Raw genomic sequence first — 13,777 nt, 5'->3', positions numbered from 1 at the left:
TACCACAGCATCATCCGCAAAAATCATCAGTGAACTTCCGATGTGATACACAAGGTCATTTATGTATATTGTGAATAGCAACAGTCCTAGGACACCCCACTGCGGCACATCTGAAATCACTCTTACTTCGGAAGACTTCTCTCCATTGAGAATGACGTGCTGCGTTCTGTTATCTAGGAACTCTTCATTCTAATCATACAATTGGTCTGATAGTCCATATGCTATTACTTTGTTCAGTAAACGACTGTGGGGAACTGTATCGAACGCCTTGCTGAAGTCAAGAAACACGGCATCTCCTTGGAAACCCGTGTCTATGGCCCTCTCAGTCTCGTGGACGAATAGCGCGAGCTGGGTTTCACACGATCGTCTTTTTCGACACCCATGCTGATTCCTACAGTGTAGATTTCTCCAGAAAAGTCATTATACGCTAACATAATGCGTGATCCAAAATTCTACAACTGATCGACATTAGAGATATAGGTCTTCTATAATTCTGCATATCTGTTCGACGTCCCTTCTTGAAAACGGGGTTGACCTGTGCCCATTTCCAATCCGTTGGAACACTACGCTCTTCTAGAGACCTACGGTACATCGCTGCAAGAAAGGGAGCAAGTTCCTTCACGTACTCTGTGAAAAATCGAACTATTACCCCATCAGGTCTAGCAGCCTTTCCTCTTTTGAGCGATTGTAATTGTTTCCTCATCCCTCTGTCGTCTATATCGATATCTACCATTTTGTCATATGTGCGACATTCTAGAGAAGGAACTACAGTGCAGTCTCCCTCTGTGAAACAGAGTGTCTGGACATTTTGTTTTGATCCACCTACCGTATTGTCATAAGTCCAAAATTTCTTAGGATTTTCTGTCAAGTCAGTACATAGAACTTAACTTTCGAATTCATTGAACGCCTGTCGCATAGCCCTCCTCACACTACATTTCGCTTCTTGTAATTTTTATTTGTCTTCAAGGCTTTGGCTATGTTTATGCTTGCTGTGAAGTTCCCTTTGCTTCTGGAGCAGTTTTCTAACTCAGTTGTTGTACCACGGTGGCTCTTTTCCATCTCTTACGATCTTGCTTGGCACATACGAATGTAACGCATATTGTACGATGGTTTTGAACTTTGTCCACTGATCCTCAACACTATCTGTACTTGAGAGAAAACTTTTGTGTTGAGCCGTCAGGTACTCTGAAATCAGTTTTTTGTCACTTTTGCTAAACAGAAAAACCTTCCTAGCTTTTTTAATATTTCTATTTACAGCTGAAATCCTCGATGCAGTAAGCGCTTTATGATCGCTGATTCCCTGTTCTACGTAAAGTGTTTCAAATAGTTCGGGTCTGTTTATCACTAGAAGGTCAATCAAAGTTGTATTAGGAGGGCACCACTATTTGCAAGAATTCTTTCTCCATCTTCCCGTTACAAGTAAGCTGCAGAGCTCAAAATTTTTTATTTGGATATCAGTATAATGTTTCTTGATCATGTTCCTTCATACTAAAAGTGATAGGACATAACGAACTACGTACATATTAACCTCCAACTGGTAACGTGCAAGACATTCTCCAAAATTAATACTAACAGCACCGAAAAACAGTAGATTGTAGTGAGTGAGGGGAACAAACCATGTTGAGAAGTGGTCTTATCACGATGGACCAATCGCAAGTCATGATCGAAGATGCTAAATGGAGGAACAATGGTCAGGAAGTACCACAGTCTCTGGTATTCATAAATCGTGAGAAAGTCTCAATCTCAGTTTCAAGAAAATAGAACCTACAGACTATGAGAAACAATAAAGTGATTCAACCACCTATTAGTGTACTGATGAATATATGCATCAACGCTTCCAGCTCTCTTTACGCTTTATCACTTTCGAATCCGACAGTGAGATTACATACTACCGTAATTTTTGCCTGTAGTTCCATTGGAAATATCAGGACAGTTACAATGGGACAATGGGAAAACTTTTAAACAGACCATATCTGAATAACCTCCGTTTTGTTGCTGATCTTGTAATACTACCCTGTAGGGGGAAGGAAACACCGAACGTCTGAAATGAAAAGAAAAAGTTACAAAGAAGTGTTGAAAATGTATTGCCATAAATGAAATGGATGACTAATAATAAGTGACATGAGAGTGAGGGAAAGAACGTACAGATGAATAAATGTACTCTCAGAGAAACCTTACAATCATTGCTGTCCAAGGTATGACGGTAAACTGTGTCCGCAGGCCGTGTAAATGGTCACTCTTTCCTCTACTAAGTGCTAACGGTGCTTCCGAGGACAAATCAGCGGGTTCACGTACAGGTAACTCTCTTGCCCTTGGGATGGAAAACTGTTCCTAAAGGCGGAGGAGCCACTAGAATCCCAATCGCATTCGATGAAAAAGACAACGGAAACCACGCCATTAAAGATCCAGCTGGATATCCCAAGCATCAGCACTTCTTCAGTTAAATAATCCGGAGGTAAAGGTGTGCTCCATTCGGACGCCTGGGGAGTTCAGTTCGAGAAGAGACACTAGGAAAATACGACGATACAAGGAGCCCTGGAATGTCGGAACCTTACTGGAGACCGGAAAATTACAGAACCTGATAACTGAGAAGAAATATTAAATTTAGCTGTATTAGGTACGACAGACGTGAAGTGGTCACAACCTGGAGACTTCTGGTCTGAAACATATCGAGTAATTCATTCTGGTACAGCAGGCAGTAAACCAGGATACGGTGGAGAGAACATAATCATACATACGAAAGTGGGAAGCAGAGCCAAGGTATTCATGGAATACAGACGAATGACTGATTGTAGTAGAAATTGAAAGTAAACCAAAGCGTGCTGTGGTAGTTCAAGTGTATATGCTAGTAACAGAGGACGAAAAATAAATAGTGGAAAAATGTTGTGAGTAGGTAAATGAACTGAGAAAGTAAAGAGCGAAGGTAACATCAGTTTACTAGGAGACTGGAATAAGATAAGGAAACAAATGAAATACAGTTGCTAAATATGAAACAAAGAAATGAGAGAGAATTGTACAGTTCTGCATACTACGTAAGTTAATCGTAACGAAATTCTATACTGCAGCATGATCCAAGGAGGGGTTATGCCTGGAAAGCCCCAGAAGACATACAAAGAGCACAAGCAGACTACATACTTGTAAGAGAAAGATTCAAAACACAGGTGAAGAACAGCAGAAGCCACCCTACAGGTGAGGTCAACAGCGACCCTAATCTGTTTACTATGCGCTGTGAACAAAAGTTCAAAAGATAAAAGATGAAAGAAAACAGTGGGTGGCATCTAAGCTCAAATATGAGTCTACCCAAAATCAGTAAATGTCACAAACAAACAGAGTCATTGAGGGCGCCATAGAACACAGGTGGGTGGAACAGAAAAAGAATAAAGTACAGAAATAAATGTTAAGCTCAACAGAAATGGCGAAAGAGAAACAGGAGAAAAGGAAACAATTGATAAGTCCTGAATCGTGTTTTTAATAAAGGAAAGCCAGTACGAAAACTTGAAGGAGCCGTCAATGCGAACAAGAGGTGACCGAGACGTGTAACCAATGGCAACCCGTACCATCATGCCGGGTGATACGCCAGTATGGCGATGACGAATACCCGCTTCCAATGTGCCTTCATCGCGATGTCGCCAAACACGGATGCGACCAATACAGAACCTGTATTCATCCGAAAAAATGACGTTTGCCATTCGCGCACCCATGTTCGTCGATGAGTACACCCTTGGTCTCCGAGCTGATGGTCCATGCTGCTGCAAACGTCGTCGGATTGTTCGTGCAGATGGTTGTTGTCTTGCAAACGTCCTCATCTGTTGACTCAGGCATCGAGACGTGGCTGCACGACCCGTTACAGCCATGCGGATAAGATGCCTGTCATCTCGACTGCTAGTGATACGAGGCCGTTGGGATCCAACACGGCACTCTGCATTACCCTCCTCAACCCACCGATTCCATATTCTTCTAACAGTAATTGGATCTCAACCAACGATAGCAGCAATGTCGCAATACGATAAACCGCAATCGCTATACGCTACAATCCCACCTTTATCAAAATCGGAAACGCATTTGTCCTCCTTACACTAGGCAACACAACAACGTTTCACCAGGCAACGCCGGTTAACTGCTGTTAGTGTATGACAAAACGGTTGTAAACTTTCCTCATGTCAGCACGTTGTAGGTGTCGCCACCGGCGTCAACCTTGTGTGAATGCTCTGAAAAGCTTATCATTTGCATATCGCAGCATCTTCTTCGTATTGGTTAAATTTCGCGTCTGTAGCACGTCATCGTCGTGGTGAAGCAATTTTAATGGCCAGTAGTGTAGTAAACGGCGCTTGCTGTGCATTTATTGGCACTATTTTGGGTGATTAGCAAAAATAAATTCTATCGCGAGAGACATCTACCAGTTACTTATCACGAATCGTCGTGAACAGATTAGTAGATGCCGCCCTGGACCTCGAGTTGCCACATGTCGTTTACAGCTGACACCATGACACAGACAAGAGAAGCACGCACAGTAGAGACGCACTGAGCGGCATTCGGCGGCTTTTAGCGACAAGCCTCACTCCTTTTTGTCGCCGTCAGACCGACACCTGTGTCTTCGTAGAAAACGTGGTGGACGGGCATAACGAGTGGCGTTACCCGCATCTCTTCTTCCCATGGAATGATTGTGTAGCGAGGTAATGGATATGACAACAGGACTGATATAGTAGTACCGAATGATCACCAGTGTGTGGAATAACGTGCTGTCACATCATTCATTATCAGGATCCCAAAATGAATATTCCAGCAGGATTAAGCATGACTCCAAAATGTAGATCACACCACAAGCGCCTTGAGAAATGCCCTTATGTCTGACTGGACTGTAGAGTCTACATCTGTATCTACATATATACTCCGCATGCCACCGTACTGTCAATGGCGGAGGATAACCTATACCACCACTAACAATTTCCGTCCCCGTTCCACTTGCAAACAGAGAGAGAGATAAAAGCGACTGTCTATTTATCTTCTTACGAGTTCTAATTTCTCAAACTTTATCTCCGTGGTTCTTACATATAATTGACAGTGGAGTCAGGAGAATGAGTCTGCAGTCGGCCTCAAATGCCTGTTGTCTAAATTTCAGCAATAGTGCTTAGCGAAATGAGCATCGTGTTCTGTATACGGGATCCCATTTGCGTTCTCGAAGAATTTCCGTAACAGCTGCGTGCTGAGTGAACCTACCGGTAGCAAAATGTAACAGCATGCTTCAGAATTTCTTCGATGTCGTCTTTTAATCCGACTACTCGAGAATGGTTCGCAGTTCTATACGCAGTCTTCTTTACTCTGAGCTGACGAAAGATTGGAAAAGGGCGCAGGTCATCCCCGTTTTCAAGAAGGGACGTCGAACAGATGTGCAGAATTATGGACCTATATCTCTAACGTCGATCAGTTGTAGAATTATGGAACACGTATTATGTTCGAGTATAACGACTTTTCTGTAGACTAGAAATCTACTCTGTAGGAATCAACATGGGTTTCGAAAAAGACGATCGTGTGAAACCCAGCTCGCGCTATTCGTGCACGAGACTCAGAGGGCCATAGAAACGGCTTCACAGGTAGATGCCGTATTTCTTGACTTCCGCAAGGCCTTTGTTACAGTTTCCCACAGTCGTTTAATGAACAAAGTAAGAGTATATGGACTATCAGACCAATTGTGTGATTGAAGAGTTCCTAGATAACAGAACGCAGCGTGTCATTCTCAGTGGAGAGAAGTCTTCCGAAGCAAGAGTAATTTCAGGTGCTATTCACAATTTACATAAATGACCTTGTGGATGACATCGGAAGTTCACTGAGGCTTTTTGTGGATGATGCTGTGGTATATCGAGAGGTCGTAACAATGGAAAATTGTACTGAAATGCAGGACGATCTGCAACGAATTGACGCGTGGTGCTGGGAATGGCAATTGCATCTCAATGTAGACAAGGGTAATGTACTGGGAGTACATAGAAACAGAGATCCTTTATCATATAGCTACAATATTGCAGGTCAGCAACTGGAAGCAGTTAATTCCATGAATTATCTGCGAGTAGGCATTAGGAGTAATTTAAAATTAATTGACCATATAAAATTAATCGTCGGTAAAGCAGATGCCAGACTGAGATTCATTGGAAGAATCCTAAGGAAATGCAGGCCGAAAGCAAAGGAAGTAGTTGACTGTACACGTGTTCACCCACTGCTTGAATACAGCTCATCGGTGTGCGCTCCGTACCAGATAGGGTTGATAGAGGAGATATCGGAGACCCATCGGAAAGCAGCGTGCTTCGGTGCACAATGATTTAGTAATCACGATAGCGTTTGCGGGGATGATAGATAAATGTTAGTGGAAGACTCTGCAAGATAAACGCACAGTAGCTCGGTACGGGCTTTTGTTTAAGTTTCGCGAACATACCTTTACCGAGGAGTCCAGCAGTATATTGCACCCTCCTACGCATATCTCGCGAAGACACCATGAGGATCAAATCGGACAGCTTAGAGCCCACAAAGAGGCACATCGAAGTTCTTCCTTTCCACAAACAATACGAGACTGGAATAGAAGGGAGAACCGATAGAGCTACTCAGACTGCCCTCCGCCACACACCGTCAGGTGGCTTTCGGAGTATAGATGAAGATATAGATACCTCCGAGTATCGTGTTCGACTTCCTTTTGCCCCGAGTAATGCAGCAACTCATCGTGGCACGGTCTTAACATGTCGTTGCAGGTCCCATTGAGAACTCTGAGCTACGTTGCGTCTATAGCCGTCCATAATTGCGAAAGTGGTGCAGGTGATGGGTAGTGTGGATGAACTGACCTTACGATTATGTCCCACAAATTTTCCATGGTTGGCCAAATCATACACTCGACCTGTACAGAATGTTCTTGAAAGAAATCGCTAACATTTGTAAAGTAATGAAATGTCACATTGACATTCATAAAAATCCCAACGTTGTTTCGGGACTTGAAGTCCTTGACTGGATGCCTATCGTCTCCAAGAAGCCAAATATAATCATTTTCAGACATCGATGGGTTCGTGTGGATCATACAATCCAGTCCCCTCCATGTAAACACAGGCCACAACATTATGAAGTCTGCTCCAGCCACCATCAGCTTGCACAGTGCCTTGTTGACAGCTGGGTTCCATGGCTTCGCAGGGTCTACGACGTTCTCGATTCCTACCAGCAGTTCTTAGCAACGGAAGTAGGAACTTATCTGGCCAAGTCAGGAGTTTCCAGGCGTCTAGTGTCCAACCGCTATGGTCACGTGACGGGGAGGGGTGTTGCAGCCAATGTCGTGCTCTTAGGAAAGGCACTCGCTTGCATCGTCTGCTACCACAGCTCATTAACGTCAGATTGCGCCGCACAGTCCTAATTGATACATTCGTCGTAAGTTGCTCTTATTAGTCGTTTGTTAACACTGACAACAATGTGCAAACGTGCTGCTCCCCGTAATTATGTGTAGGCTATCAGCCACCTTGTTATATGTGGTCAGAGGTAACATCTGAAATTTGGTATTGTCGGCACACTCTTGACACTGGGGATCTTGTATTATTGAATTCCCAAACGATTTCCGGAATGGAGTATCCTATACATGTATCTCCACTTTCGAAGTCTGTTGATTCCTGACGTGTCGCCATAATCACGTCGGAAACTTTTTCACACGAATCGCACTAGAACAAATGACAGCACCACCAACCCACTGCTCTTTTATACATTGTGCATGCGATGCTATCGCCATCTGTATATGTGCATATCGCTGTCCCTTGTGCTTTGTGACCTCAGCTTATTGCTGAGCTTCAGTTTTCCAAAATTTTCCCCGCACAACAAAGTCGACCTTCGCTCTCCCGACTACAACATGACGTGCTCTTTGCATTTGGTATCGCTTTGCAGCGCTATGCCTATGCCGTTTATATGTGTGACAATTGAGCAGTGTACCGCTCGTGATCATGCCATTTATTGATTGTCATCTTCTATTACCTTACTACCACCCCGTTTTCTTATTTACTGGCCTCACTAACCTCCTGCCTTACTTGCCCGTGAGTGGCAGCAGCAACGCATATCGAAAAGTGCACTGTCGTACCACCTTTGGAGCGGCCGATAGTATCTCAGGGTGGTCGTGTGTCTGGGAGTGGGTTGGAAAACGATCAGCAGTGCAGTCGGGACGCAGCATCAGTGACGTCGCGGGCGGAGCGCCGGTGAAGGTCCGACAGCCAGCGCTCGCCGACCGCTGGCGACAAGAAAATTGACTGTCCGACGGAGGGAGACTGGAGCGGGACGACCGCTGGTTGGTCGTTCAGATGGTCGTCCCATCGGCCTACGTATATTTGGTTCTTTCACCGTTTCCGGGCTTCTTCGGTTGGTCAGTTGGCGTTGAGCAGTGAGGAAATCTCCGTGGCACGTGGTTTGGCTGGGCCCGTTGGCGGCTTCTATGGAGTGTCGGAGTGTGTGGTGCTGTTCCCATTGCTAAAGGTTCATGGTTCACCGATCCTGGACATGAAAGTTGAGTTCTGACTTCATCTACCAGCAAGTCACGACTGTTCACTTTGTGTCGTTTTGAGTTCATTGTCGGCTGTTGGGATATTCCCGTGAGCAATAACGTGGACTATTTTAGCCATCTTCCAGTGGATTGTAGCTGTACTTGCTTATTTGAATTGAAGTGCACCAGCGGAAACTTCTGCCTTGTGGCCGTTAACGTTCCGGTTACCTGCCCTGGCCATTGGCGTAAATTCAGGCATTGTATTTTCCTCATCGTGTTGTCGATGTCCAGCACAGTGTGTAGATTGACAGCTCAATGTATTATTGGTTGTGGGCGCCAATACCTTCCACACGGTTCCACTGAACTCCCGGTTGTGGCCTGGTTGAGTGAAGTGGAGGTCAGCTTGTCAGTGGGTCTGTTGACTGTCTGTCGGTTGGGTTGTCCTCGGATAGACAATGGTTGGGCAGACTGCCTATATACCTAAGCGAGCGTTAGTGTTTGAATTCCAGAATGACCTCTGGAACTTCTGAGCGCCTTGGGTGTACTGTCTTTTCTGACTTGTTCTTGTTGTTTATACTTGTATGACTTCTAGCCGATTTTTAAATTAAGGTTGTTTTGCCCCTTAATGCATCAGATGGTTTGGGTCTTCAGCCTAAATTAAGAGCTGTTTTACGTAAAGCCTTTGGTATTTTTTTTCTAAATTAATTAATTTGAGTCTTATGTGTTAGGCCTTTAGGCGATTTTGAATTTGTTTGCTCTTAAAGTGTTAAATTCTTTGGGCCTTCAGCCTAATTAAAGAACTGCTTTAAGATAAGGTTTGTCTTTTAAATTTCTGGTTTTGGTGGAGCTTTAAATTAGAGTGGTGTTGCCCTCAAGGCATCAGATTGTACGGCATATTCAACCGCAAATTAAGTTCCAAAACTAGAGCTGTTCTTTTTTTTAATTTTTTTCTTCGCTCTTGTAATATTTGAAGAAATGAAAGGTTGTATGTTCGATTGTAACTGATAGTCGCTTATTTTGGCCCCTTTCAACAACTTAAACTACCTGTCGTGTCCTGCGGGTCTTAGCAGGGCGTCTCAACTATGTCAAGCAGCACACAACTAATACTGCTTTCGAACTTTACAGGATTGTTTTCCTAATTCATGTTCGTTAAGTTATATTCCTCCACATTTTGAGGAAACTGACATTCATCACGTTCCTCTATACCTGAGCAAATGGCCGTAACTGCTGTTGACTCCTTCCGACCAATCTTTCGTCACCCACAGACCACATCTGGGATTCGACTAGCATACACCCAGAAATCTCTGTGAACAGCCACAACGCGTATTTCACAACTGCAAGACTTTCCTCAAGTTGGCATTCGTAGAATGTTCCCATGCAACGAATAAAAGTGTGAATTCTTCTGTGCACCATGGTCACACCTCATACTGATTTTGATTATAATGATTAGTTCCCATTGGAATGGGAGACTGATCTTTTAGTAAATTCTGCATATTCAACAGCGACACAAAGTTTGCAGAATTCCGCACATGTGCTTCACGCTGTAACATTTTCCATTTCCTTCACTGTAAGATACGAGCGGGGGACTCCTCCAGCAGGTGTTGCTTGATCCGCCAGTAGACGAAGTCGCTCCCTCGACCGCGGGCAGCAGGTAGCCCACACGTTTGTCCCGCGCGGCTCAGCGAATTTCCAGCCGGCAAAGCCCTGCTCTCTTCTGTATGTAAATCTGTGGGCGTCCGCGCCATAAAACCGTAACGTCGCAAGACGGCGGCAGATCCAGATCTCAAGGGCCGCTCCCGCGGACGAGATAAGATGGAAGCGCCGTATTCTGCTGCAGGACGCCGGGTCCGTCCGTCTCTGGGGTTTATCCCCGTCCAGGCTGTGAAACTGGATCGATATCGCGGCGAGCCCTCTTCTGGAATGGACACTTCTGTTTTGAGATGAAGAAAGGAAGTAGAGTACAATTGAATTGTTTCCTCGTTGACTGTCTCGCTTTCTTTTTCCTTTTCCACTGTCTTCAATAAATCTTCACTTCTTCAATCGGTACCCCTTTCATGGCACAGTTTTCTTAGTGAACAGGTGTGCCAGCAAGCGGTATGATTATCCTGCCATTATTGGTGATAGCAGTATTAGTTGTTCTTTTAATTGAGCATAAACGGCACCAGAGAGCAATTGATTGGACAGAATAATTCTGTAAAAGATGAAATCCCATTGAACTTGTCTTAGGAAAGAAAATTTCTTCTTCTATTTTTTTCATTATTCCCAAATTAGATGTATCATTACCGTTAGGATATGACTGGTCAAGGGAACCACAAGCAGTATTAGCTTTCTAAAATAAAAAGTTAAGATTGGGTACTCTCGTTCCCGCAGTTCATATTACTTTTAATTGCAATACTCATATATTTATAAGAAAACGACAGTGTAAATAATATAGAAATATGTGCAAATGTTAGTATGTTCAAATACCCAGATTTTAATGGAGGGAGATGTAGCTCAGTTTTAAGAATCAGTGATTTGGAGAGTAATATAGCTGAAAAATATAATCAAGACTAGTTGGGAGAAACAGGAATTACAAAAATTACATGTACAAGATATGGAGATCTGTTTTGATAATCGTGTAACTGTAGGAGGAGATAAGTATTCGCTGCCCCAGTGACAATGCGGTCACTGATGATCGATCACAGTCTCGGATTACTAAATAATGGGCATGGAAGTGGGAATGCCCTTTCGAAGGAACCATCCCGGCATTTGCATTAAGCGGCTTATGGAAATTACAGAAAACCTAAATTAGTGTGGCCAGAGGCAGGTTTTAACCATTGTCCTCCTGGATGAGAGTCCAGTATGCTGACCACTATGCTACCACCTCAGATGATATTATTGAAGGATATGCATTGCCACTGAATTCCGAAAGTGAAGAAAACTTTTTTTAAGAAACCTTAGCCAATACTTTTTGCTATGATGGAAGCATCTGGCGGAGAAAGAAGTAACGTGATTTAGCAGGGTGATACTGAAAGTTTCTTAAGCGCGTTTAACAGCCATTACTTGTAATGATAAAATTGTGTGGAAAAGTGTATGTATTACTGGGAGCTTGTACTCTGAACCCAGTATATGAAATGATCGGAGATGAGCTTATTCCTGTAGAGAAGGTACTGGCTAAGTTCAAGGCCCATTACAGCACTCTTATCTTAGGTGAAGTTGAACTAATTTAGGGTTTTCCTTTTCGGTTTCAACATATCTTTGAGTGTTTTATTGGAAACTTTGTACCAATTATTATTATCATAATTATTAGAAAACAATGTTATACGCAAATGATGTATTAATTCCCTTATAAACGTGGGCTTAACACGTGGATGCAGTAAGAGAAACCTTACAGATGTTTTCTAAGAGAAGAATTATTGCATAATTATGCAAATCGACTTTTGGACTGAAAGATTTGAAATTTTTGGGAGAGATTGTAATTGTCAACAGGTTAATACTGGACCCTTCCAAACTGTAAGCTATAATGAAGAACAATTATCCAAGAAATAGAAACCAGCTGTAAGCTTTTCTGGGCACAATTTTATCTTATAGCACATGTCTGCTTTGTTTAAATGTTGTATACTCTGATATCGCGTGTTTATTGAAGAAAAGCGCAAAATGGCCATGATAAGGTAGGTAAAGAGTCAAACTTTACGAAATTAAGAAGGTATTAATTAATTCTTATTGTTGCATCATCTTAAGATAGCTGAACTGTTCAAAATATCCACAGATATATCATTTTATGGACTAGCTTGTTAGGATTATGATGGCAAATTTTACAGTCACCAAAGGAACCACGGAATCATTGACATTAGATCAATTATTGTCATACAAAAGGAAACGTTAGCTGTATTGTGGGGTCCTTAGAGATGTTATCTGCTGTCAGAAAGAAAGACGATCGTTTATACTGACCACAGAGCTCTGACATTGGTAATGAACAGCAAACTACTACATCCGAGATCGATGAGATGGGTATTATTCTCACAGAAATTTAATTCTGAAATGTACTATGTAGATGCGTTATAAAAACGTCGTGCCAGATACGGAATGGCAGGAAGAGAATTACAATTTAATGGCTATAAATTAAAATGCTTTATCAGTCGCCATTACTTCAGAGTAGACTAAAAATCCCCATTTAGCTAGTGTTATAAGCTTTTTCGATAATAGTAATTCACCCAAGGAGAAATGGGATTAGCGTTTAAGACACGAAGCGGTTGTTTTTTGACAAAATCGTTTGCAAGGTATTACATAAATATATGCATATAGTGGGGAATATTACTACATATATAGATAATGGACGTAAAACGTTTAACCCACGTAACCATATTTTACCTAGTGATATCAAAGGGACGGTGGGACAAGATCCCCATTGAAACTTAGGACAGTTGACCAATGGGGAAAATTGGTTTTGTTTCAGTAATAGTAGTAACGGAATGTTGGTGCATTCTGGATTGTTATTTCCTTCAAAAGTCACGTCGTTGCAGTGTGTAATCAGATGCTTGGAGAAAGACTATTTCACTTAATTCCTTGCTGTGAAAAAATTATTAACGAACAGTGGTACCCAATTTACTATATTACTATACAAACAATTGTTAGAGGAATATGAAAGAGAAACACGTTAAAGTTCCCAACATCATTCAGAGAGGACCCCCACGAAAAGTGTCATGAAAGAATTAGGCTATTGTGTCGGCTGCTGTGGGAGTCAACGGGGACACAAACAAGACAGGAGAGAAACTTCGATGACTGATGACCGGAATCCAAAAATTATCTGAGCATTACACTTCTTAATTATTAAAATACTTTATCTCTAAAGTAAAATAAATATAAGTTGATATACTGCTTTTGCCTCCTATAAGCAATTGCTGTTCACTGTTACGGCTCACATAACGCAAACTAAGTATTGTCTTCCTAATACTAAATACTGATGCTCTCGAAATCGGCGACCGAACTGGACCGACGAGCGGTGGGTGGTTTTTTAAATCAGTGTTAACTGGGGGAGCTGAATTCTTTCTTCCCGGAAGTATGGCGCTGCCCGCTGTTTCCATTATCGCGCGGGCCATCGCCTTCTTCATGCCGTTTCTTGCATATGCCCTGGTCGGTGTGAATTCGATGCTTTAGGACTGAACATAGGCCACTTATGTTGCACATATTTTATTGTCATGATCAGTATGTAAAGAAGCTACAGGAATTTGGAACAATATTGATCCAACTACTGCACATAATTACAGAGATGGTGTTGTTAGATGTATGCAGCAAAAACTAATTGAGGAGCAC

This window comes from Schistocerca gregaria, chromosome 1 (assembly GCF_023897955.1).
Source record: "Schistocerca gregaria isolate iqSchGreg1 chromosome 1, iqSchGreg1.2, whole genome shotgun sequence".
NCBI lineage: Eukaryota > Metazoa > Arthropoda > Insecta > Orthoptera > Acrididae > Schistocerca > Schistocerca gregaria.
This window is presented reverse-complemented; position numbering follows the sequence as displayed.